This window comes from Phyllobates terribilis, unplaced genomic scaffold, assembly GCF_046119375.1.
Source record: "Phyllobates terribilis strain yellow unplaced genomic scaffold, ASM4611937v1 Scaffold_34__1_contigs__length_13252353, whole genome shotgun sequence".
Taxonomy (NCBI): Eukaryota; Metazoa; Chordata; class Amphibia; order Anura; family Dendrobatidae; genus Phyllobates; species Phyllobates terribilis.
This window is the reverse complement of record NW_027362794.1, coordinates 5,403,030-5,430,861: the sequence shown is the minus strand read 5'-3', so window position 1 is coordinate 5,430,861 and position 27,832 is coordinate 5,403,030. Positions and strand designations below refer to the sequence as shown.

Here is a 27,832-nt window from a genome sequence, read left to right as displayed (position 1 = left end):
GGGGGGGGGGGGGGTCTTCAGCCTCTTCTTCAGTATTATAGTGTGGTAAAGACCATAAAAATGACCACTAAATAAAAAGGCCCCTGTCTGTGGGACTGTAAGGCGATGTGCTCACTATGTGTTTTTAATCGTTTCCGCAGCGGCAATTCCGCCGCAGAAACGCTTAAAAAACGCTTGGTAGAAGGTCTGCCATGTTCCCCAATGATAATCCGCATCTGCTGTGCACATGCTGCGGAAATTTCCGCTGCGGATTATCATTGCGGAAAAATCCGCAGCACTACCAATTATTTTGCAGAAGTGCTGCGTTTTCACCGCCATTGACTTGCATTGGAACGCATGGAATCCGCATCACTGCATCTGTACATGCGGAATCCATGTGTTTCAATGTGCGGATGGTACTCGGGTCTGGAGAAGAGGAGACTCCTCCGGACCCCCCCTACCATAGAACCTGTAAAAAAAAGAATAAAATAAAAAATAAATATTATACTTACCTTTTTATGGCCTCCGGTTCCTTGTCTCGGCTTGCCGGCCGATCGCGGTAGACTAAAGGACCTGCGCTGACGTCATTTAATCATGTGACGGGTCATGCGACCAATGATGTCGGCAGGTCCTTAAATCTACCGCGAGCTGCCGGCAAGCCAAGACAAGGACTCCGGGGGCCATCAGAAGGCAAGTAGATTTATTTTTTACCATTCTTTCGATCAAAACGCTTCGCATCCGCATGTCCCTGGCAGGAAAAACGCGTGTACAATCCGCGTGTACAATCCGCGTGTACAATCCGCATGCGTTTTTTGTGCCAGGGAGATGCAGAAAAGCTCAGGAGAAACTCCGGAGCACTGCTGCATCGTGGGCACATAGCCTAAGGGGGATTTTAATAAAAACCAAAAACAGAGTCCTCAGGGGAGCAGGGGGAACAAAGTAAGAGTGAATTCTGGACACTTAAGACCTGGTGATGAGTCTTCTTTAAACTTACGCTTAAGTGTTATCTGACGGATTATATAAAAACACTTTGGCTTGCTGCAAGTAATGTCATGTTAATAAGGGAGACACCACACGGCCGCACACAGAAAAGCTACAAGTGCATATTAACCAGTTTGAGTAACTCTATAAACATATAAAATTAATCTTTGAGGAGTTTATAATCAACATCTTTTTCTGACTTTTTATTAGAACCTCCAGTTCAGGAGAGAAAGAAATCTGCACTAAATCTGAGAAAACAGCAAAGAACAGATAAAGTGGAAGAGGGGGAAAGTAGTAGGCGAGGTAAGTGTGAGGATAATCTCCATGTTGTATGATGTCAGTGAGATAAGTCATGTGGAGCAGATGTCATCTGTCAGTGGTGGGATTGTCACATGTATGATGGCTGACAATGATCCCGCACCTCTGTATGGAGAAGATTCCTCTACCGGCCTCCCACAGAGACACCACAGTAGTGTCCTCTAATATGGAGTCCCATTACTTACTTCGGTTTTACATCTTTTTTATAGGTTCTATCTTCCGCCGGATGATATCATCCTGCCGGCGTGGATTGTCCAGGGCTGCTCGCACTATCAGACAAAGCTGCATTTTTGCCCACTGTCACCAGGGCACCAGAAACATCTCAAGGGCAGAAAACCCTCACATCTAGTGCCCTGAAGAAAGTACAGCACATCCACCATCAATGCTGTACCTGCATGGAAAGAGTTGTACCATCTACTGTACCTGCGGCCGTCTGACCAGCAAGAAATATCTGCAAAAGTCAAAGGCCTCCAAGAACATCTTTTCAACCTTCCATGTAATTCTTAATTAAAAAAAAAAATTAAAATTGATTAATGTCCTTTTGAATTTAATTGAATATTACTGACATTTATGGCATATCAATGCTATACATGTTATATCTGTCCAATGGTTTGGACACCAAACAGAAGATTAGACAAGACTGAAACATACAGTTTGCACAGCAAGTTGTTTTTACATTGCAGTGTATGTTCAATTTAATTTTTATTGAGTGCTTTTCATAAGGGAACCAGGAGGAAACCACCTGAAATAGACATTGTGTGCACAAAAAGTGGCAACCAAGCTAGGGGGAAACATGCCCTGATCCACTGATTTTACAAGAACTCAGATACTTTTACCTTAGTAGCGCTCTATTTCAGATTCAGGCACAAGAACAAGTTGGATTCTGTGCTGTGCATCCTGGGGGTCCCAGCAGTCACAATCCACCAAAATCGTAGCTAAGACTTCAAGCACAGGGGAGGCGAAACATCCGAGTGGGTCACTAACCGATATTACCACTATTTGGTGACCATATAGTGGTAGATAACAGCACATATTAAGACTATAGATGAGTGAGCACTAAACTGCTCAGATGCTTGTTACTCGAACCGAACAATTCCTAATGCTCGTGTGCTCATTTCAAGTAACAAGTATAATGGAAGTCAATGAGAAATCCGAGCATTTTTCTGGAAGACCCTACAAGGAGGTCTGGGTGGCAGTGAAAATGTACAAATGGATGGAAAAAGTGCTGAATGGAAGGAGAACAGCATGGGGAAGACCCCTGGAGGCATCTCTGACTCCCAGATCACTGCTGAGAACAATGGTGTGACACTTTTTCTCCACTTTAAGGACTGACAATAAAACATTCCCAATCAATGAGAAATTGCATTTTACAGGAACAAAAATGTTAAAGGGGTTGCCCAGTACTTTAGATTACCCCCACAATGTATCCCCCCTGGGCCCCTAAGGATTTTTGTAATTACCTTACGTTGCAGATAATGCCTGTGAGTGGCGCTATCACTGGCCGCTCACAGACATCACGTGACCCCCGGCTGCAGCCGGCTCGGATATCCGCTGATGTCACGACAAGTGCTGGCAGCAGCCGGGGGTCTCTCTCTTCCACATTCCACGGTGAATGCCAGGCTGTAGGTGGGGTTACCCCCTGCGTCACACCTGGCATCCACCTCGCGCTCTCCCTCTCCCCATTCATTGGGAACGCACGCGGTGAATGCTGGGTGTGACGCGGGGGGTGATCGCGCCCACAATCCAGCTGTCACGCCTCACTTGTCGTGACGTCAGCGCGGGGTCACGTGATGCCTATGAGCGGCGCTATCCTTGGCTGCAACGTAAGCTAAGTACAAAAATCCTTAGGGGCCCCGTGGGGATACATGGGGGGAGGGGGGTAATCTAAAGTACTGGACAACTTCTTTAAGAATCATTTTTTTCCTGTATAATGACCAAAATTTTATTTTTATTAACAAATAGGTAATTTCAGTGTAATTTATGAAGGAAGAAAGAACTGCCAAAAATTAGGGATTCTGATACATCCTGTATTAGAATAAAGGAGGGTCTCATACACATTCTGGTCAATTTGACATATAGTAGTACTTCTAGACTCATAAAGGCTATGCACTAAGTGCAAAATGCAAGTAGTTTCATGCTTTGACTACACCCCACAATTTTTTGGCATCTGTTGGCTTTGCCTCAGAAACAGCATTTTTGATGTCACCCCACAAGTGTTCTATCGGATTAAGATAGGGGTGTAGCATCGGCGTCTCTGCCTCCTGCCCGGCAGAGACTCCGTCCCCATTACCGCCGCGGTCCTGCTCCGGCGTCTTCTGGCCTCCCTGCAGCTGCTGCTGGTGCACGCAGCTTCCCCGGCTCTGTACTTGGGGCGCGCACACGCTCGCTCCCTCTTAAAGGGGCCGCGCGCGCCGTCCTAAAAAGTCCCCGGCCAATGGCCAGAGGACTTCCCCTATAAAAGGCACCTCCTCCAATATGGAGGTGCCCGTGCAAGGTTGTAGCTTTGTGTGTTAAACTCTGCTTCAGCCCTCAGGTCCCGCTGCTAGCCTGACTACAAGTCCTGCCTGCCCGCCAGCCTGACTACCAGTCCTGTCCGCCAGCTTGACTACCAGTCCTGTCCGCCAGCCTGACTACCAGTCCTGTCCGCCAGCTTGTCTACTCTCCAGCCAAACAGTCTGCCTACGGTCCAGTCCGCCAGTTTGTCTATGGGCTCAACCCGCCTGCTTGCCTGGAAGCATCTGCCTTTTACCTGCCGTGCCTACCTGTCTGCATGCCAGCCGTGCATGCCAGTGCCCACCTATCAGCCTACCTGGAGGCTCCTGCTTGTTACCTGCCGTGCCTACCTGTCAGCCTACCTGGAGGCTCCTGCTTGTTACCTGTCGCGCCTGCCTGTCCATCTGCCCGGATCACCCGTCAGCCTGCCTGCCGTGCTCATCTGCTGTACCGATCGGTCCCTGCCTTCTGACCCGTGGGAGTCACCTGCTCTCATACAAGGTTGGTACCCAGAGTAGCACCTGGTCCCTCTGCTCGGTCCTTCCCTGGTCACGGAGTCGATTGAACCGCCGTACGACCTTGGTCGCTCCGAGTTGATACCTAGTTACGCCTCTCTGGTCCCCCCTTGCACCGCAGCACAGAGGTTTCACCATCCGGATCCGTAACACCGGGGATTGGGCTGCTCACTCCATAACCTCTATTTTGTTGGACTGGAACCAAGATTTTGATCGTTTACTGGTGTGTTTAGTGTCGTTGTCTTGTTGAAACACCCATTTCAAGGGCATATCCTCTTCAGCGTAAGGCAACATGACCTCTTCAAGTATTTTAATATATGCAAACTGGTCCATAATCCCTGGTATGCGGTAAATAGGTCCGGCACCATAGTAAGAGAAACGTGCCCATATCATGATGCTTGCTCCACCATGCTTCACTGTCTTCAGAGTGTAATGTGGCTTGAATGCAGAGTTTAGGGGTCGTCTGACGAACTGTCTGAGCTCCTTGGACCCAAAAAGATCAATTTTACTTTCATCAGTCCACAAAATGTTTCTCCACTTCTCTTTAGGCTAGTTGATGTGTTCTTTGACAAATTGTATCCGCTTCAGTACATGTCTTTTTTTTAACAGTGGGACTTTGCGGTGACTTCTTGCTAAGAGATTAGCTTCACACAGGCATCTTCTAACTGTCACAGTACTCATAGGTAACTTGAGACGGTATTTGATCATCCTGGAGCTGATCATTGGCTGAACCTTTTCCATTCTGGATATTCTTCGATCCATTCGAATGGTAGTCTTCTGTTTTTTTTCCACGTCTCTCTGGTTTTGCTTTCCATTTTAAAGCATTGGAGATCATTTTAGCTGAACAGCCTATCATAGTCTGCACTTCTATATAAGTTTTACCCTTTCCAAACAACTTTTTAATCAAAGTACGCTGTTCTTCTGAACAATGTCTCGAATGACCCATATTTCTCAGGCTTTCAAGGAGAAATGCATGTACAACATGTGCTGGCTTCATCCTTAAATAAGGGCCACCTGATTCATACCTGTGTCTTCACAGAATGATTGACCTCACTATTGAACTCCACACTGCTATTATTTTGAACACACCCCCTAACAATTAATTATTCAAATACACAGACTCAAAAACATGCAGATCATGAATGCGGAGTCCGTTGGTTTTCTTAGAATCTACTGCACCAACTGGTAAATTGTTTGACATGTGGTAATATAATTTATAAATCATATATAGCAACTATAGTGGATTTAAAACTTAACTTTTACTATTAAGAATAAAAGATTTGGCAATCCTCAATACAAAATTGACAATACACATAACAAATATGTTAAAAACTATAAAATATGTCCATGTCCCTGTTTAGGATCATACTCTGACAATAGTCAAAAAGGTGGCAACAAGGCATCAGTGAATACCTATATAAATATATAACATGTTACAACTAAACCAGACAATAAAGTCCAGAAATTGTATACAGTAGGGCCAATGGATATAAGGAAAGATCTCGCCAAATTTGTTGGTCTCCAAATTCCTCCAACAGGTCCTCATCCATAAAGGCCCAAATCATGGAGTCCAAGGGGTTGATTATTCCTGTCAGTCTCCATAATCTTGACTGACCCTCAAACCCCAAGACTCCCTCCCTTACAAGGGCAGTCAACAGGTGACCCTGAAAACCTGGACAGCCCTGAACTGACCCTATGCGCCTCCCGACACGTTTCTTCAAAAATCTTGAGTCATCAGGGGATTGGCACAAAAAACTGTAGAATATAGGGCTGGGAACTGGGCTGGGAACCCTCTATCTGGGTTGTAATTTTAGGCAATGGCAGATTCCATAGAGGCTGCCAGCAATTTATAGCATGTCTAAATCAGGGAGTGTGGACACCTGGAGAGTGGTGCCCCACCCCTTAGTTATGTAGATGTGTCGTAATTGGTAGATTCAAAAATAAACTAATCAAGTGGACCTATCCAAGACATTCTCGCCTTATTTGGGCAAATAGGATTACAAAACCACCCATATCTGTGACCCTGCAATAAACAGAGGGCACGCCCCTATAACCAGATTTAATATTATATCTCATGTTTGTGGACCGCCGGTTGGTTCCGGGATGTATGCGCCACTATGCTATTATGGAACGCTGTATGCTCTCCACAGGATTTCCGGGGGAGCCGCAAACTATGCTGTATGCGCTCCACAGTTTCCCTACTATATTTCCGGGGGAGCCGCAAACTTCGTTTCCGGTACGCTGGAACGCACCCTGCGTGCCAAGTAGATGGGGCGCACCATTAGCGACACGTATGCACGTCACTTCCGGTGCACTGGAGCGCAGAATACGTTTGAGGGTCAGTCAACATTATAGGGACTGAAAGGGATAATCAACACCTTGGACTCCATGATTTGGGCCTTTATGGATGAGGACCTGTTGGAGGAATTTGGAGACCAGCGAATTTGGTGAGATCTTTCCTTATATCCATTGGCCCTACTGTATACAATTTCTGGACTTTATTGTTTGGTTTTGTTGTAACATGTTATATATTTATATAGGTATTCACTGATGCCTTGTTGCCACTTTTTTGACTATTGTCAGAGTATGATCCTATACAGGGACATGGGCACATTTTCTACTTTTTAACATATTTGTTATGTGTATTGTCAATTTTGTATAGAGGATTGCCAAATCTTTTATTCTTGATAGTAAAAGTTAAGTTTTAAATCCCTATAGTTGGTATATACAGTTAGTGTAGGTCCATATATATTTGGACAGATACAACATTTTTCTAATTTTGGGTCTAGACATTACAACAATGAATTTAAAAAAAAATAATTCAGATGCAGTTGAAGTTCAGACTTTCAGCTTTCATTTGAGGGTATCCACATTAAAATTGGATGAAGGGTTTAGGAGTTTCAGCTCCTTAACATGTGCCACCCTGTTTTTAAAGGGACCAAAAGTAATTGGACAATTGACTCCAAGGCTATTTCATGGACAGGTGTGAGCAATCCCTTCGTTATGTCATTCTCAATTAAGCAGATAAAAGGCTTGGAGTTGATTTGAGCTGTGGTGCTTGCATTTGGAAGGTTTTGATGTGAAGTAAACATGCGGTCAAAGGAGCTCTCCATGCAGGTGAAACAAGCCATCCTTAAGCTGCAAAAACAGAGAAAACCCATCCGAGAAATTGCTACAATATTAGGAGTGGCAAAATCTACAGTTTGTTACATCCTGAGAAAGAAAGAAAGCACTGGTGAACTCATCAATGCAAAAAGACCTGGGCGCCCACGGAAGACAACAGTGGTGGATGATAACAGAATAATCTCCATGGTGAAGAGAAACCCCTTCACAACAGCCAACCAAGTGAACAACACTCTCCAGGAGGTAGGAATATCAATATTCAAATCTAGCATAAAGAGAAGACTGCATGAAAGTAAATACAGAGGGTTCACTGCACGGTGCAAGCCACTCATAAGAATCAAGAATAAAAAGGATAGACTGGACTTTGCTAAAAAAAAACATCTAAAAAAGCCAGCACAGTTCTGGAAGAACATTCTGTGGACAGATGAAACCAAGATCAACCTCTACCAGAATGATTGAAAGAGAAAAGTATGGCGAAGGCGTGGTACAGCTCATGATCCAAAGCATACCACATCATCTGTAAAACACGGCGGAGGCAGTGTGATGGCTTGGGCATGCATGGCTGCCAGTGGCACTGGGTCACTAGTGTTTATTGATGATGTGACACAGGACAGAAGCAGACGAATGAATTGTGATGTATTCAGAGCCATACTGTGTGCTCAGATCCACCCAAATGCAGCCAAACTGATTGGTCGTCGTTTCATACTACAGATGGACAATGACCCAAAACATAAAGCCAAAGCAACCTAGGAGTTTATTAAAGCAAAGAAGTGGAATATTCTTGAATGGCCAAGTCAGTCACCTGATCTCAACCCAATTAAGCATGCATTTCACTTGTTAAAGACTAAACTTCAGACAGAAAGGCCCACAAACAAACAGCAACTGAAAACCACCGACGTGAAGGCCAGGCATCAAAAAGGAGGAAACACAGCGTCTGGTGATGTCCATGAGTTCAAGACTTCAGGCAGTCATTGCCAACAAAGGGTTTTCAACCAAGTACTAGAAATGAACATTTTATTTACAATTATTTAATCTGTCCAATTACTTTTGGTCCCTTTAAAAACAGGGTGGCACATGTTGAGGAGCTGAAACTCCTAAACCCTTCATCCAATTTTAATGTGGATACCCTCAAATGAAAGCTGAAAGTCTGAACTTCAACTGCATCTGAATTGTTTTGTTTAAAATTCATTGTGGTAATATCTAGAACCAAAATTAGAAAAATATTGTCTCTGTCCAAATATATATGGACCTAACTGTATGATTTTCGAATTGTGGACTTGGCAGGAGGGGCAACCCACACATATTGCCTCCCCTTGAATTTTGCTGTTAATGTTTAATATAATTTATACCAAAAACAGTGATCAATCTGGTTAGTCATATTGGACTGCTATTATTTTGAATACTACTGTACATACAGCGCCGGACTGGGGTGTCTGGGGCCCACCAGGGACATTGACTCCAGGGGCCCACCCACCTTTCAGCTATTTGCAAATACCTGTTAGCCGTTATACCCATTATATTGTCGGCTCCTGCATATCACTGTGCGCTCACAAGAACTGCGATGTACAATTACTGTAGTTTGCATTAAAGGGTTTTTATTGGTGAAAACAAGTTATCAGCGATGCACAGGTTGGGAAGGTGATCACTTATTTATTGGTGGAATCCGCACTGTCAGAAGATTGTGGCACTTTGAATATTTGGTGAGATTTTTACCTCTGTATTTATAAGACAAAACCAGGAGTGGAGCAATCTGAGGTAATGTTTTATGCATTTCTCACCCACTCCTGGTTTTGTCTTATAAATATGTGGCACCCCAGGGGTCTGGTTACCACAGTAATAGAAATATTACGTCTGAGAGCAAGTGGGAGGTTTCCTGGTCAGGAGCCCTTAAACATGCAACACCTCCTGTCCAGTCCTGGGAGGGGAGGAATCTGCCCTTATAAACTGGGTCTGGGGCGGGGTTAGGGAGAACAAGCAGACACAGGGAAAGTAACAGCAAGGAGCTCTGTAGGAGCAGGAGCTGAAGACCAGGGGCTGGAGCTGAGCAGAGCTCGCCCTGGCAGAAGAATCTAAGTACCGGACACCGGAGTCCGAGGCTGCAAGGATCTCTAAGTCCAACAGCAGAACCCAGCCGGCAGGGGATTCCAGGTCCTCTGGCCATAGAAGCCCGGAGGCTCAGTCACAAGCAAGGGACCAGCACCGCCATCGAGGAGCGGAGGCTAACAGAAGGCCCCAAGTCACCAGCCATACGGGTGAGCACTACACGGTACACTCAGGGACGTGGGCTACTATCACCCGCTTATAGCAAGGTAGCCAGGAAGAGTGCAGACAGACGGGGAGGCCTACAACTCCACCTGGCCACGGGAGCTCCTGCTTGCTCACAGACTGACCAGGCCTCTTATGCTAGCCAGTACTCCCGGGAGGGTCTGCCTTATTATCATCAGTAAAGACCCTGAACTGCACTGCAAAGACTCTGAGTCGTTCCTGTTACGCTCGTGCACCATCACTCCCATCATCCACACTCATTGCCCTGAGGCTATACTCCTCCCATTCTCTGCTGCGCATACAACACCAGCCTCAGCGGTCTGCCTCGCAGCGGCGGTATACCCTGACCGCAATCCACGGGTGGCGTAGTCGGACAATTAACCTAAAACCTTACAAATAGACTGCCACTGGTTTGACCACCCTGAGCCACGGGACCGGGTCACCGCCACGGTGACTACGACCCCCAGCGTCCCACGAAAGGCCCAGTTCCGGATTCCCCACGCGGCCCAGGGGGGCGCGTCAACTTTGGCGTAGTCGGCAGGATTTCGTGCCCGCAACCACCGGGTACTGCGCGCCTTCAAAAGACTGTCATACCTGCCGTGGTGAAGGTTTCCGCCCTCTTCAGCCGTTTTCCCGCCATCTGCAACTGTTTTCCCGCCATCCGTACTCGTTTTCCCACCATCGGGCGCCATCTTCGGGACGCCACGCGGGAAGAAGAGGGGCGTGGATGCCGAAAGCGCGCGAGACCTGAAGCTCCGCCCTACGCACCGACGCTGCGCAAGGTCCTGGAAGGGAGAGAGAGCGACGCTGACGTCACCAGGACGCGACGCAAGGTCCTTGTCCGGAGCAGCACCAGCGGAGCCGCGGCCTACAGAAGAGGATCGTCGGAAGGTAGGCCACACTTAACTAGGGGGGAGGAAGATGACGGACACTGAGGGACCCTCTACCACCAGCGCGGCCGCTGCCGCAGTAATGCCGTTCACAATGCCATACATCCCCGGAGCGGCCTGGCTGCCCCAATACTCAGGGGAGTCGCATATCCTAAGCGACTATAAAGAGAGACTGTACAGCCTATTTAAGGTATACCCCCTGACGGAGGGCCAGAAAGTGAGCATATTGATAGGCCAGCTAACCGGCGCAGCCCAACGCGAAGTAAAGTCCTGGTCAGTCCGGGACAAGGAGACCGTAAAGGAGATCTTAGCCCGGCTGAAGGACACTTTTGATACCCGCACCTCAGACGAGATCAAAATGAGATTTTATGGGTGCAAGCAGCGGGCCCAAGACAGTATAAGAGACTATGCTTTGAGTCTGCATGAGGCCCTGGGAGCCATTAAACAGGCAGACCCTGACAGTGTGCGGAATGCAGATGAACTATTAACTGAGCAATTCATTGAGGGTCTGCTGTCCAACGCCCACCGAACCCAGTTACGTGCAATGGCCTTGCAGAACCCTGGTTTAGACTTTGCAAAGTTCAAAGACAGGGCCATCCGGGTGCTCAGAGAACCGGCACCGGGTAGCGCTGTAACCCACCGGCACCCTGCTATTACCTATCACCAGGAGGCGGCGCCCTTGTCTGCAGAGCCTATAGGAGCTGGTGCGCAGGCTTTGGACAACAACCCGGCTACAGACCTGCACCATCAGGTCCAAGAGCTAACTAAAAGCGTAGCCGCGCTAACTAGAACTGTGCAGTCTTTACAGGTCTCTCCTCCAGGAAAGATCCAGCCGGCATCCGGACCGGAGGATGTCCCGTGGCGCCGACAGAGGAGGATCTCATCGTCCAGAGGAAGACCCAGCGACAGATACAACGAGGACAGACAACCCATCTGCCGCCGCTGCAATCAACCCGGACATATGGCAAGGTACTGTCATTTAAACGGGCACAACCTGGGGCAGAGGGCCAACCCCCAGGCATAAGATCATCAGGCCCCTCGAACTGGCGTGATAAATATGTAGGGGGACGTCCAGTCTTGCCTGTGGTACTGGATGGCATTCCAATGAGTGCCCTACTAGACACCGGGTCACAGGTAACTACCATCCCTTATGTGCTCTTTAAGCGGTACTGGAATGACTCGGACATAACCCGCTACCCAGATGACGACCTGAGTATCATCGCCAGCAATGGTCAGCCCGTGCCGCAGGTGGGATTCAAAGAGGTGACCATTAAAATCGGTAAAGTCGAACTGGCGGCACAAGGACTGATCATTGTGGACATTGACCGTCGTGAGAGTCACCCTAAAATAACCTTGGGTACTAACGTGATTGAAAATTGTCTTGCAGAGATAATTCTCATTTTACAGCAGGTTGCCATGAAAGCCAGTTCCAGCCAGCAGCGTGTCCTCCAAAAAGAGATCTGGGCACTGATGAAACGGCAACAAGTGGAACTATCTGATGGTGAGATAGGTAGCGTGAGAAAGTGCGACCCGTTCCCTATTACCATGCCCCCGAAAAGTGAGATGATGATCTGGTGCAGAGCAGCTATTGGTCTAAGAGGTAGAGACTACCAAGCAATGGTAGAGCCCGTCTACTCAGACAGTAGGCCCACCATTTTGACAGCACGGGGAGTAGTCGATGTACGCCATGGGAGGGTACCTGTCCGCATCGTAAATATCGGGGAGAGAGAAGTATACCTGCCCCGGTATGCCACGCTAGCCAAATTGTTCACCATAAATCAAAATTCTGTAAAAACCGTGGAACCCTTGCCTCCATCTCAACCAAATGAAGGTAACGGCTCTAAGAAACAAATGGAGGACAGGTGTCAGCAACTGCATTTGGGTACTGACTCCACTCCCTCACACCAAAAACAGGGAGTCTACCGGGTGGTTCAGGAGTACGAAAGAGTCTTTAGTAAACACCCGCTAGACTTCGGGTGAGTAAAGGGGGTAGAACATCACATCCCCACGGGAGACCATCCACCCATAAAGGAAAGATACCGACCTGTACCCCCTGCACACTATCAGCATGCAAAGGGGATGTTGAAGGACATGAAGGAGGCTGGGGTAATCAGGGACAGCTGTAGCCCCTGGGCAGCTCCACTAGTTCTAGTGAAAAAGAAGGACAACACAATGAGAATGTGTGTAGACTACAGAAAGGTCAACCGTATCACACACAAAGATGCGTACCCGCTACCTAGAATAGAAGAATCTTTAGCTGCATTAAAATCTGCTAACTTTTTCTCCACTTTGGATCTTACTAGCGGGTACTGGCAGGTTCCTGTAGCAGAGGCAGACAAGGAGAAGATCGCATTCACCACCCCGATGGGTCTCAGCGAATTCAACTGTATGCCGTTCGGGCTCTGCAACGCACCAGGAACCTTCCAGCGGTTGATGGAATGCTGTCTGGGACACCGGAATTTCGAGACGGTCCTGTTATACCTGGACGATGTCATCGTTTATTCCAAAACCTACGAGGACCATCTGAAACACTTGGCAGAAGTGTTTGACGCCCTGGCAAGCTAAGGCCTAAAGGTGAAACTCTCCAAGTGTCACCTGCTGAAACAAAAGGTGCAGTACCTGGGACACGTGGTGAGTGCTGACGGAGTGGCTCCCGACCCCGATAAGATCACCGTGATTAAAGACTGGCCAAGACCCTCCAGCATAAAGGAAGTGCGGCAGTTTCTCGGGTTGGTAGGCTACTACCGAAGATTCATTCCCGGTTTCACCAAAATGGCAGCTCCTATGCAGGACCTCCTGATAGGTCAATCCAGGAAGGCCAAAAACCAGAAGCCGCCCTTCAGGTGGGAAAAGCTGGAAGAGGAGTCCTTCCGCCAGCTGAAGATGGCCCTCACGGGGGATGAAATCCTGGCATACCCTGACTACGGCCAGCCCTTTATCCTCCACACGGACGCGAGCAACATCGGGCTAGGAGCCGTACTGTCCCAGATCCAGCAGGGGAAAGAACGGGTAATCGCTTACGCCAGCCGAAAACTACAGCCCACAGAGAGAAACCCTGAGAATTATAGCTCATTCAAGCTAGAGTTCCTGGCAGTGGTGTGGGCAGTGACCGAACGTTTCAAGCATTACCTTGCCTCTTCAAAGTTCACCGTGTACACGGATAACAACCCGTTGACACACCTGGACACTGCAAGACTTGGTGCACTGGAGCAGAGATGGATGGCCCGCCTGTCCAACTATGAATTCACCATCAAATACCGGGCGGGACGCTCAAATGCCAACGCGGATGCCCTGTCCAGAATGCCAAAGTTACCGGACGTAGGGGAAGATCCAGAAGAACTGGAAGAAGTCGAACTCCCTGCGTTCCACCGTCATGGGATTACCCTGTATTCCCACCGTGTAAGGGACAAGCGCTCTGCTACGTTCAATCCCTTACCCCACTATAGCTGGGCGGAGACACAAGACAGTGATCCCGCAGTCCGTCTGGTGAAGGAAATGCTGACACAGGCTGATGCCCGTCTTGACCCAGATGCTCCGGAGGAGACCAAGCAACTGTGGAAGGAGAAAAGTAAACTGTTTCTTTACAAGGAGAAGCTGTGCCGGAGAATGGTCAACTCTAGAACACATGAGCTGACCTGGCAGGTAGTGGTCCCAAGACGAGACGCGGCTATGGTTCTGGAGGCATACCACGACGGAGCAGGACACTTTGGATGGAAGAAGCTGGAGTTCTTGTTGCGTGGACGGTTCTACTGGGTAGGCATGAGAGGAACCACGAGAGGTGGTGCAGAGACTGTGGCCCGTGCAGCCTAAGGAGAAGAGACCGTGCCAGCCAGAAGACTCCCCTGCAGCCCATCATCACCAGGCAGCCACTAGAACTGGTAGCCCTGGACCATGTGAAACTGGCTCCAAGCAAATCTGGGTACGTCTACGCCCTCACCATCGTAGATCACTACTCCCGGTTTCTGGTGGTGGTCCCTGTCAAGGACTTAACGGCTCAAACAGCAGCTAGAGCCTTCCAGCAGCACTTCTGCCGTCCACACGGGTATCCGGAGCAAGTGTTAACTGACCAAGGGCCAGCCTTCGAAGCGGAGGTCTTCCAAGAGTTCTGCAATCTGTATGGCTGCAGGAAGATAAGAACAACGCCCTATCACCCTCAGACCAACGGACTATGTGAGAAAATGAACCAGGTGGTGATAGACTTGCTAAAAATGTTGCCCCTGGAAGAATGCGGTCTGTGGCCTGAAAAACTGCCTGATCTGGTGGACTTGTATAACCACATCCCCGTAGGTTCTACCAACTGTACCCCGGCTTACCTAATGAGAGCAAGACCTGGTAAGCTGCCTATTGACCTGGATATGGGAGTCCTGACACCTGAGGACACCTCGCCAGAGGCAGACTGGGATACAGAACGGCAGCAGCAGTATCAGAAAGTACAGGAGAGCGTCGAGCAAAGTCTGTCTCAAGCAAGAGAAAGGCAAGAGAAGACTTATGACCAGCATGCTCCCGCTGTTCCCCTGGTACCTGGAGAGCAGGTCTTGAAGAGAAAGAGGCGGCTCCACAAGTTGGACAACCAGTGGGAGAAGGACCCGTACACAGTACTGCCCTCAAGCCATGATAATCCAAAAGTCTGCATAATCAGTAAGGATGGAGGAGAAACCACAGCCATTGTTTCCAGAGACCACCTGAAAAAGTGTCCCAAGCAGCTGCAAAGAGCTGACGAAGATCAAGAGAACCCTCAACCCGCAGAGGAAAGAGAAGAAATGATCAGTACCGTACTCGGAGACTTTCCCCGGTCCTGGACTCAAATCAACAACGCAGTCGTGGTACCCGTCCTCACCTTTCTCCAGCCAGCCCCTCAAGGGCCTACAGAAGAACAGGGAGTGTCAGAAGAGCAGCCGGCCCAGGAGGCAGAAGAATCCATACCAGCAGCCCAGGAGAATCAACCCTCTGCTAGTAGTGAGCCTGCCGTGCCCCTAGTAAGCCAAAGAGTACGCAGAAAGCTGCCAGGCCTACCCGCAACACCTTCTACACCCTGTAGTGCAGAACCAGATAGTGGGTTACGTAGGTCCACCAGGAGCACTAGAGGACAAATGCCCGCTCGCTGGAGAATCTAAACTGTAATGTGAATTTACCTGTAAACTGCAAATGTTGAAAATGGTTTATGTTTGCTGCCTGTTTATTAATTATGTTTCTCTAGTTACCCTTCAGGTTTATTTGGACTGACAGGTTATGGACGCTGAATAACCGGAACTACATTGTAGATAGTTACACTTGGTGCTTCTTGCGAAAACGAAGAAAAACCTGTCTGGCGTGGCCTCCTTGTGGCCCAAAGTAGTTAGCTTTGCCTTGCAGCCACGCCCAGGGCCAACGTTCGGGGTTTGCTTTGGACAGGTCCCCTACTCTATTCTAAAAAACTTCACCTTGGGTGATATGGACACCCGGTTACGGAAATGCCGTGACCATCAATACAAAATGTACTTTTCCGGTTATTGTTTTACCCTGTATTTGTGTTTTCTTAAAAATGTGTTTAGTCCCGGAGTACTAAAATTTACTAGGGGGGAATGTGGCACCCCAGGGGTCTGGTTACCACAGTAATAGAAATATTACGTCTGAGAGCAAGTGGGAGGTTTCCTGGTCAGGAGCCCTTAAACATGCAACACCTCCTGTCCAGTCCTGGGAGGGGAGGGGAGGAATCTGCCCTTATAAACTGGGTCTGGGGCGGGGTTAGGGAGAACAAGCAGACACAGGGAAAGTAACAGCAAGGAGCTCTGTAGGAGCAGGAGCTGAAGACCAGGGGCTGGAGCTGAGCAGAGCTCGCCCTGGCAGAAGAATCTAAGTACCGGACACCGGAGTCCGAGGCTGTAAGGATCTCTAAGTCCAACAGCAGAACCCAGCCGGCAGGGGATTCCAGGTCCTCTGGCCATAGAAGCCCGGAGGCTCAGTCACAAGCAAGGGACCAGCACCGCCATCGAGGAGCGGAGGCTAACAGAAGGCCCCAAGTCACCAGCCATATCGGTGAGCACTACACGGTACACTCAGGGACGTGGGCTACTATCACCCGCTTATAGCAAGGTAGCCAGGAAGAGTGCAGACAGACGGGGAGGCCTACAACTCCACCTGGCCACGGGAGCTCCTGCTTGCTCACAGACTGACCAGGCCTCTTATGCTAGCCAGTACTCCCGGGAGGGTCTGCCTTATTATCATCAGTAAAGACCCTGAACTGCACTGCAAAGACTCTGAGTCGTTCCTGTTACGCTCGTGCACCATCACTCCCATCATCCACACTCATTGCCCTGAGGCTATACTCCTCCCGTGGGGAGTCATCCCATTCTCTGCTGCTCATACAACACCAGCCTCAGCGGTCTGCCTCGCAGCAGCGGTACACCCTGACCGCAATCCACGGGTGGCGTAGTCGGACAATTAACCTAAAACCTTACAAATAGACTGCCACTGGTTTGACCACCCTGAGCCACGGGACCGGGTCGCCGCCACGGTGACTACAACTCCCAGCGTCCCACGAAAGGCCCAGTTCCGGGTTCCCCACTCGGCCCAGGGGGCGCGTCAACTTCAGAGGTGAAAATCTCACCAAATGCCAACTTGCTTTCTCTGGTGAACCTCTGTAACTGCATCTCTGCTGCTGTGTAATAGTCACAGGGCAGGGAGGAGTTAAACATCCAAGTATTTAATATCTATTGGAAATAAAGAGGTTTCCCCTTATTGATATCAGGTAAAACAAATGACCAACCACAATCCACTCTACCAAGATCAATATCAGGGCAATGAAAAACAAAAAAAGGGCTTTCGGTAAACTTAAACAAGAAGGCAGCGAGGAAGCGCTAATATCTTATAGGGAAAAAAACTAAATCTGTAAGAAACAAATAAGAATAGCAAAAGAGGAGACAGAGAGACTAATTGCGAAGGAAAGTAAAACGAATCCCAAACTGTTCTTTAACTATATAAACAGTAAAAGGATTAAAACTGATGGAGTTGGCCCATTGAAAAATAACCTGGGTAAAATCATAGAGGCCGATGAGGGTAAAGCAAACCTACTCAATAGCTTCTTCTCCACTGTTTTCACAAAAGAAAACAATTTATCGAAGGAAATGCAGAGTGATAAAGTAAACCCTCCGCTAAATATCACCCACCTAACCCAGGAGGAAGTTCAGAAACGCCTAAATAATATCAAAATAGACAAGTCACCAGGCCCAGATGACATACACCCCCGGGTACTAAAAGAATTAAGTAATGTGATAGACAGACCACTGTATCTTATATTCAAGCACTCTTTATGGACAGGGACTGTCCCACTAGACTGGCGCCAAGCAAATGTGGTACCAATATTCAAAAAGGGGTCTAAAAGTGACCCTGGGAACTATAGACCAGTCAGCTTAACGTCTGTTGTGGGTAAATTGTTTGAAGGATTTCTTAGAGATGCTATTGTAGAATATCTTAATAATAATAACTGTGTAACTCCATATCAACATGGATTCATGAGGGATCGCTCCTGCCAAACAAACCTGATGGCCTTCTACGAGGAGGTGAGCTCACAGCTGGACCGGGGAGAGTCAGTGGATGTTGTATACCTTGACTTCTCCAAAGCGTTTGATACCGTGCCACACAAAAGGTTGGTATATAAAATGAGAATGCTTGGTCTGGGGGATAATGTGTGCAAGTGGGTAAATAGCTGGCTGAGTGACAGAAAGCAGAGGGTGGTTATCAATGGAGTAAGCTCAGGGGGTGTCAGGGTTACTAGCGGGGTGCCTCAAGGGTCTGTCTTGGGCCCTATATTATTTAATATATTTATTAATGATCTAGTGGAAGGGTTGCATAGTAAAATAGCAATATTTGCAGATGATACTAAACTTTGTAAAGTAGTTAATACAGATGAGGATAGGGCACAGCTACAGGAGGATTTAGATAAATTGGGGAGTTAGGCCAAAAAATGGCAAATGGGGTTCAATGCCGATAAATGTAAGGTCATGCACATGGGAAAGAAAAACAGCAGTCACCCACACATATTAAATGGGAAACCGTTGGGGAAATCTGACATGGAGAAGGACCTGGGCGTCTTGGTTAATAGCAAATTAAATTGGAGTGCCCTGTGTCAGGCAGCAGCTGCGAAGGCAAATAGAGTCATGGCATGCATCAGAAGAGGAATAGGGGCATATGATGAGAACATTGTTCTTCCTCTGTATAAAGCGCTGGTAAGGCCGCACTTAGAATATTGTGCACAGTTTTGGGCTCCGGTGCTCAGGAAAGACATATTGGAGCTAGAGAGGGTACAAAGGAGGGCGACTAAGGTAATAAAGGGAATGGAGGGACTAGAATACCCAGAGAGGTTGTCAAAATTAGGCCTATTTACATTGGAAAAGAGAAGGCTTAGGGGAGACCCCATAAACATGTATAAATACATCAGGGGGCAGTACAGAGATCTTTCCCATGACCTGTTTATACCAAGGATGGTGACAAAGACGAGGGGGCACACTATGCGTCTGGAGGAAAGGAGGTTCCTGCACCAGCATAGAAGGGGATTCTTTACGGTCAGAGCCGTGAGACTCTGGAACTCTCTGGGAGAGGAAGTGGTGATGTCCAGCTCACTTAATGAGTTCAAGAGAGGCCTGGACGCCTTGAGAACAATAAAATTACATCTTATGCTTAGTTAATTAATCCAGGGATTTAATCTGACTGCCAGATTAGTGTCGGGAAGTGAATTTTTCCTCAATGATGTAAACTGGCCTATACCGCATGGTTTTTTGTTGCCTTCCCCTGGATCAACGCTGCGGAATAGCTGCAGTGCACAAGAAATAGGCTGAACTGGATGGACGCTTGTCTTTTTTCGGCCTTATAAACTATGTAACTATGTAATATTACCAGATAGAAGGCAGAAATACCACCACACCGTGACGTCATGTCATGACCAAAGCACATAATGCTACTACATAGTGACAAATAATGCTAAAATAATAAAAATGTAAAAAAGCTCTGTATATTGGGTCAGTGTACAGGTTATACAGTCATCACCAGTGACATTATACACAGAAGCTCTGTATATAGTGTCAGTGTGTGTGTATAGGTAATACACATACTCACCAGTGATGTCTAGGTGAAGTTCTTTATCTGCCGCAGACCGATATATCACATCTTCTATGCAGGACTTATCTATGCAGAAAATAACATAGTTAGCTATAACTGATCACTTCCAGAGCACAATCCACACTGCATGAAATGACAAAAAAGCAACATAGTGCCGCACTACACAGTAACTGCTCCAGTGTCATTCTGTGCCTGCTCATCTGTCAGCAGACATATTTGTCTGATGGCAAAGATGTAGCAGAGCTGAAGACAGAAGACCCATGGATTACGTCAGAGCGAGGATTTTTTTTTTATATTAAAGATAGAGTCCCTTAGGCTACGTTCCCACGCGGAGTAATAGCCGCATATTCCTGCTTTTATGCGGCGCTTTAGAGCGCTCGCGTAAAAGCAGTGCCAAAGAAAGCTGGAAACGGCTTCCAGCAAAAGCTATGGCTTTTACTGAAAAGCGTTCAGACGCCGCGTTTTGCCACGTATTTTTGCGCGGGCTCTTTCACTGCAAAAGCGGCTGTGCAAAAAGAATTGACATGCCAATTCTTGGCGTTTTTTTCGGCACGATTTCCCCATAGGCTACATGTTAACATGGCCTTGGGAAAAGCACGCTGAGAAAAGCGCAACCTCAGCATGCAGTAGCGATTTTTTGCGCCGCGTATGAACGTAGCCTAAATATGTTTTGTGTTTTATTTTTAATAAAAAAAAAATTTCTGTGTTTTTTTTCTGTTTACTAGAAATTCATGGTGGCCATGTCTAATTTGGCGTGACAACATGAATTCCGGGCTTAGTATCAGCTGATAATACAAAGCTGGCCTGGTACTAACCCTATTATTACCCAGGGTACTCACCACCAGGGCCGCTAGAAGAGCCAGCTAAAGCGCCTGGAAATTTTCAAGGGTGGCTGCGGGCTGCGATTTTCAGCGTGGGGGGCCAAGAACACTTGGGCCTTACCATGCTGAGAATCCCAGCCCCCAGCTGCCTTGTCTTATCTGGCTGGCGATCAACATATGGCAGGAGCACACACCTTTTTCTAAAAAAAAATATTTAAAATAAGTTTAAAACAAATATTCGGCTTCTCTGTCTTTTGATCGCCAGCCAAGGTAAAGCCAGGCAGCTGGGGGTGGCAGGCCGTAGCTGTCCGCTTTACCTGCGGTGAGAATCAAAAATTCTGCAGAGTGCTACATCATGTTTTAAAAATGATTTCTTTTCACACTTCTATATGTCACAGACCCAACAGCCAATCACAGATGCTGTCAAAGAGGAAGGGCGTCTGTGATTGGCTGTTCGAGTAATGTACAATCAGCCCATACATTCTAGTATGGTACTATGTATGGGCTGCTTTCAGGTTACTCAAGCAGCCAATCACAGACGCCCATTTTCTGTGTCAGCGTCTGTGATTAGCTGTTGGGCCTGTCACACATATAGAAGTGTGAAAATAAATAAATAATAAAACAAAAATGACATAGCGCTCCGCAGAATTTTTGATTCTCAGCGCAGATAAAGCAGACAGCTACAGGCAGCCACTTCTAGCTGCCTGGCGATCAAAAGTCAGGAAAGCCCAATGTTTTTTTTAAATTATTTAAAAAAATAATTTAAAAAAAAATGCGTGGGCTCCCGCCATATTTTGATCGCCAGCCTGGTAAAAAAACAGGCAGCTGGGGTCTGGGATTCTCAGCATGGTAAGGCCCAAGCATTCTGGGCCCCCCACGCTGAAAACGGCAGCCCGCAGCCACCCCTGTAATTGGCGCATACATCGTAGCGCCATTTCCAGGCACTTTATCCGGCTCTTACAACGGCCCTGGTGGGGGTGGCACGCTGGGTAATAATGGGGTCAGTACCAGCCTTGTATTATCAGCTGGCACTAAGCCTGAAATTCATGGCGTCACGCCAACCTAGACATGGCCACCATGAATTTCTAGTAAACAAAAAAAAAAACCAAACACAGAAATTTTTTTTTAATAAAAATAAAACACAAAACACATGTAGGGACTCCATCTTTAATAAATAACAAAATCCTCGCCCTGACGTAATCCACTGATCTTCTGTCTCCAGCTCTGCTACATCTTTGCCATCAGACAAATATGCCTGCTGACAGAGATGAGCAGGCACAGAATGACACTAGAACACAGTTGTCAGAGAAGTGCTCAGCTGGCCTCCAGCCGCCGACCATGTTTTCCTGCGCGTTGCAAATAATGCATACTTTCAAATGCATGCCTATTTTTGCAATGCAAGTCTACGGTACATTGCGTCTGCGCTGATTTACAACGGATCCGTTTTAACGCACAGCATAAACGCAATGGTAACCCATCCTAACAGCAGCGAGAAGGGGAGACGGAGCCCTGGAGACCGCCTAGTCAGTCTACTGGTGGTACTATCATGCCCATTGCCCAGTATGTACTGCCAGCCTCTGTGGTACTAGCATTCAAGCTCACATGGCATGTCCTGCCAGCCAGCCACTGGTGTTAGTACTAGCATGATAGTACCACACCACCAGTGACTGGGCAATGGGCATGCATGATGGTACCACCAGTGGCTGGCAGGACAGGACATGCTGGGCATGATAGTACACAGAGGCTGGCAGGACATACTAAGCATGATTCATGCCTAGTATGTCCTGCAAGCCTCTGTGGTACTATCATGCCCACCCGGCATGTCCTGCCAGCCAGCCACTGGCGGTAGTAGTACTAGCATGATAGTACCACAAAGGGCCGGATCCAGGTTTTTCTGGGCCCCGGGCGAAAGAGTCTCAGTGGGCCCCTTTAACACATACCACGATTCATGATGCACAGATACTGCAGAGAGATAAAAGTATAGTACAATGCAAAGATTTCACTTCTTATATTATATGAGTGATATCTATTTTAAATTCTACAATAGCTCAGAAACCGGTGAATCGCTCCACACAGTGTACTGGCCCCCAAAAAATGCTCCATACAGGATATTGGCCCCCCAAAAAATCCTCCATACAGGATACTGGTCCCCATATAACGCTCCATACAGGATACTGGCCCCCCAAAAATGCTCCATACAGGATACTGGCCCCCATATAACGCTCCATTCAGGATAATGGCCCCATATAACGCTCCACACAGTATACTAGCCCCCATAAAATGCTCCATACAGGATACTGGCCCCCATATAAGGCTCCATACAGGATACTGGCCCCCATATAAAGCTCCATGCAAGCTGTTCCCCCCACATAATGCCCTATGCAGGCTGTCCCATCCCCCCCTTATAATGCCCCATGCAGGCTGTCCCCCCCCCAAATAATGTCCCATGCAGGATGTCACCCCCCATATAATGCCCCTTGCAGGATGCCACTTCCCCCCATATAATGCCCCATGCAGGATGCCACTTCCCCCCATATAATGCCCCATGCAGGATGTCACTCCCCCCCCCCATATAATGCCCCATGCAGGATGTCCCTTCCCCCCCCCCATATAATGCCCTATGCAGGATGTCCCTTCCCCCCCCATATAATAACCCATGTAGGATGTCCCTTCCCCTCCATATAATGCCCCATGCAGAATGTCACTCATCATATAATGCACCATGAAAGATGTCACTCCCCCACATATAATGCCCCATGCAGGATATCACTCCCCCCCATATAATGCCCCATGCAGGATGCCATCCCCCATATAATGCCCCATGCAGGATGTCACTTCTCCCCCCCATATAATGCCCCATGCAGGATGTCACCCCGCCATATAAGCCCCATGCAGGATGTCACCCCCCCTTATAATGCCTCATGTAGGATGTCCCTTCCCCCCATATAATGCCCCATGCAGGATGTCACCCCCCATATAATGCCCCATGCATGCTGTCACCCCCCCCCATATAATGCCACATGCAGGCTGTCACCCCACCATATAATGCCCCATGCAGGCTGTCACCCCACCATATAATGCCCCATGCAGGATGTCATCCCCCCATATAATGCCCCATGCAGGCTGTTACCCCCATATTATGCCCCATGCATGCTGTTACCCCCCCATATAAAGCCCCATGCAGGATGTCACCCGCCCCCAATATAATGCCCCATGCAGGCTGTCACCCCCGCCCATATAATGCCCCATGCCTCCATACATAAAAAAAAAAAAAATCAAATATTCACCTCCCTCCTCCTCACCTGCTGCCGCTGCTCAGGTCTATACTCCTGCGTTGCCGGCGTCTTCCCGCTCTGCGCTGCCTGTGATGGCTCAGGGGAGGACGCGGTGGAAAGTCATCACCGCACCCTCTGACCTGAGACGTCACAGGGAGCGCAGACCAGGAAGACAGCGGATCTGCGAAGGCACGGGGAGAGGTAAGTATCCGGCTGCCGGGGCCCTGAGCAAGCGGGGGAGAAGGGCGGGCGCTGGCACTGCTCTCCTCCGCCCATAGCCCGGCGGGGAGCCCGACGGCAAGTGGACCTCCCGCCTGCTCAGGGCCCCGGCACTTGCCCGGGAGCTGACGCCAGCCCTGACTACCACACCACCAGCCTCCTTGGTACTATCATGCCCACCCAGCATGTCCTGCCAGCCCCTGGTGGTAGTACATGCTGCTAGGCATAGTACCAGTAACCAGAGGCTGGAAGCAAGACATGCTAGGCAATGGGCATGATGATAATCATGCCCACTGCCCAGTAGTATTTACTGCCAGCCTCGGCCAGGGGTCCTCCCAGTCACTCCCACCGATCCCTCCCCCCATCCCGGCCCCTGCTTTTCATACTCACGCGTCGAGATGAGAGGCAGGCCTGCAGCCGCTGCCTGGAGCGACGCCGGGTCCGTCAGCGCGCACAGGAAGCAGTCCCAGGGCGATGACGTCATCACCCTGAGACTGACCTCCTGCGCACGCTCCGGCAGTGTCGCGCTGCGCACAGGAGGCAGAAGGCCACTGCGGCAGCAGGCAGAGCAGGGAGATCGCTCTCCAGAGGGCCCATCACTAATCATATCCGCAGTGCTGCCGACATGATTAGCGAACCGGGGGGCCCTCTGTTCTCTGTACAGGGGGTGTAGGGGGCGGGGCTTGATGGAGACATTAGGGACAGAATGGAGACATTGGGGGCAGAATGGAGGCAAAATGGAGACATGGGGGCATGATAGAGACATGGGGGGCAGAATGGAGGCAAAATAGAGACATGGGGGCCAGGATAGAGACATAGGAAGCGGGATGGAGACATAGGAAGCGGGATGGGGGCAAGCTTGAGACATGGGGGGGCAGGATGGAGACATGGGGGGCAGGATGGAGACATGGGGGACAGGATGGAGACATGGGGGGCAGGATGGAGACATGGGGGACAGGATGAAGACATGGGGGCATGATGGAGACATTGTGGCCAGGATAGAGACATGGGGGGCAGAATGGAGACATAGGGAACGGGATGGAGACATGGGGGAGAGGATGGGGGCAAGCTTGAGACATGGGGGGCAGAATGGAGGCAAAATGGAGACATGGGGGGGGAATGGAGACATGGGGGACAGGATGAAGACCTTGTGAGGGGGGTCATGTTACTGTGCAAGGCGACACTAGGTTGCTTTATTTTCTTTATCTTGTGCAGTGTAGAAGCTGGGGAAAAATTGGGGAATGTGCTCTGGAAACTGTTCTTGATAACTGTGTTATCTTATGCAGAGATGAGTCCTGGCTGGAAGAAGTGATGGCAGTCTGCGCTGGATGAAGAGGAAAAGCAAAGATGAAGGACTTCAACTAGAAATGTCACCGGTGAGTCAATGTGTTATCTGTACATTTACACTATACACTGTGTACGTTGTACAGAGCTCCTGTGTATAATGGTACTTATGGTAATATTAGTTTTCTTTTTTTTATTAATAATCAGTATTGTAGTATTCGGTCACTATGTGGTGGTAATATGTGATCTGGTCATAGTGTGGTGGTATTTGACCCTTGTATGTGGTATTATTCGGTCACTATGTGGTGGTATTATGTGATCTGGTCATGGTGTGATGGTATTTGTCCCTTATACGTGGTATTATTGGTCATTTTAAAAAATATATGTAACACATTCCCATAAATAAAAATATACCTAAAAAGAATATTGGATATTATAAGAAATTTTTAATAGGTTAGCGTAGAGTATGGCCCGGCTAGAAGAGTCTCCTTGTCGTGGTGGTGACTTAAAATATCTTTTGGCAAAAACAAAAGCTGCTGGCTATATATGTGATCTGCTGTTCAATGGGAAATGTTAATGTGTGATTGGTGAAGATGTGGTGCAGAAAGTAGAGTTTTTCCAGGAGTGGGCGGTGGGACTGTGGAACGTTTGAGGGATGGAGACAGAGCTGGGGTGGAGGTGGAGCTGGGATGGAGCCTTCCTGGAGTTTCAAGGGGGCCCAAAAATTACTGGTGGCAGCCCTGCATCTGATGGATGGCTCTAGGTTTGGTGAATGCCAGGAGAATGTGACCTGCCTGAATACATTGCAGGGCTGCCTCCAGGAATTTTAGGGCCCCATACAGCCAAAGTTTTTGGGCCCCCCTGAGACTTCACCCCAGGCTCCACACCAGCTCCACCCCTCGAACCTTCCACAGTGCCACCGCTCACTCTTGGAAAAACTCCACTTTCTGCACCACGTCCTCACCAATCACATATTAACAGTTCCATCGAATACCAGATCACCTACATAGCCAGCAGCTTTTGTTTTGGCCAAAAGATTTTTTTCAGCTGCCACCACGACAAGGAGATTCTTCTGGCCGGGCCCTACTCTACTCTAACCTATTAAACATTTCTTATTTTACCTAAAACTCTTTTTAAGTACAGTATATAGGAGCTCTGTGTATAGTATGTAATGCATAGTGTAAATGTACAGGTAACACACTGACTCACCGGTAACGTCTCTAGTTGAAGTCCTTCATCTTCGCTTTTTCTCTTCATCCAGCACAGACTGCCATCACTTCTTCCAGCAAGGACTCGTCTCTGCAGAAAATAACACATAGTTATCTAGAGCAGTTTCCAGAGCACATTCCCTAATTTTTCACCAACTTCTACACTACACCAAATGAAGAAAAAAAGCGACATAGTGCCACCCTGCACAGGAACAGGGTCCCCTCCCCACTGAAAACAGCATTCTCAAAAATAAAATACATCAAACTTGTAATAATGTCCTTTTATTAGCCCCTACAGTAATAATGTAATAATGTCCCACATCCTGCTTCCATATGTACTCCATTCTGGACCCCATATGTCTTCATCTTGCCCTGATATGTTCTCCCATCCTGGCCCCATGTGACTTCATTCTCCCTGCATATTTCTCCATTCTGGCCCCCATGTGTTAGCTCGCATTCTGCCCCGCATGTGTCAGTTCCCATTTTGCCCCCCATGTCTCAGCTTCCATTCTGCCCCCATGTCTCAGCTTCCATTCTGAACCCAATTCTCAGCTTCCATTCTGCCCCCCAGGTCTCAGCTCCCATTCTGCAACAATGTGTCATCTCCCATTCTGCCCCCCATTTCTCAGCTTCCATTCTGCCCCCCAATGTGTCAGCTCCCATTCTGCCCCCCAATGTGTCAGCTCCCATTCTGCCCCCCAATGTGTCAGCTCCCATTCTGCCCCCCGTGTCTCAGCTTCCATTCTGCCCCCCATGTGTCATTTACCATTCTGCCCCCATGTCTCAGCTTCCATTCTGCCTCCATTTCTCAGCTTCCATTCTGCCCCCCATGTCTCAGCTCCCATTCTGCAACCATGTGTCATCTCCTATTCTGCCTCCCATGTCTCAGCTTCCATTCTGACCCCCATGTGCATGTGTTAGCTCTCATTCTGCCCCCCTTGTCTCATATTCCATTCTGTCCCCCATGTGTCATCTCCCATTCTGTCCCCCATGTGTCATCTCCCATTCTGCCCCCCATGTGTCATCTCCCATTCTGCCCCCCATGTGTCATCTCCCATTCTGCCCCCCATGTGTCATCTCCCATTCTGCCCCCCATGTGTCATCTCCCATTCTGCCCCCCATGTGTCATCTCCCATTCTGCCCCCCATGTGTCATCTCCCATTTTGAACCCAATTCTCAGCTTCCATTCTGCCCCCATGTGTCAGCTCCCATTCTGCCCCCCATGTGTCAGCTCCCATTCTGCCCCCCATGTGTCAGCTCCCATTCTGCCCCCCATGTGTCAGCTCCCATTCTGCCCCCCATGTGTCAGCTCCCATTCTGCCTCCATGTCTCCTCTACATTCTGCCCCCATTTTTTTGCTCCATCCAG

The 27,832-nt window shown here is 48.5% G+C and overlaps 1 long non-coding RNA gene across 1 annotated transcript in view; it reads right to left on the bottom strand.

The window, feature by feature from the left end:
- LOC141180635 (uncharacterized) overlaps positions 1-24,448 on the bottom strand; it is a 93,545-nt gene extending 69,097 nt beyond the window's left edge. The window contains exons 1-2 of the long non-coding RNA XR_012256285.1: positions 24,363-24,448; positions 19,655-19,723 (exon numbers count right to left, since the gene is read on the bottom strand). This is a non-coding gene — a long non-coding RNA (uncharacterized lncRNA). The remainder of the gene's footprint in view (positions 1-19,654; positions 19,724-24,362) is intronic.
- Positions 24,449-27,832: the final 3,384 nt, after the last annotated feature.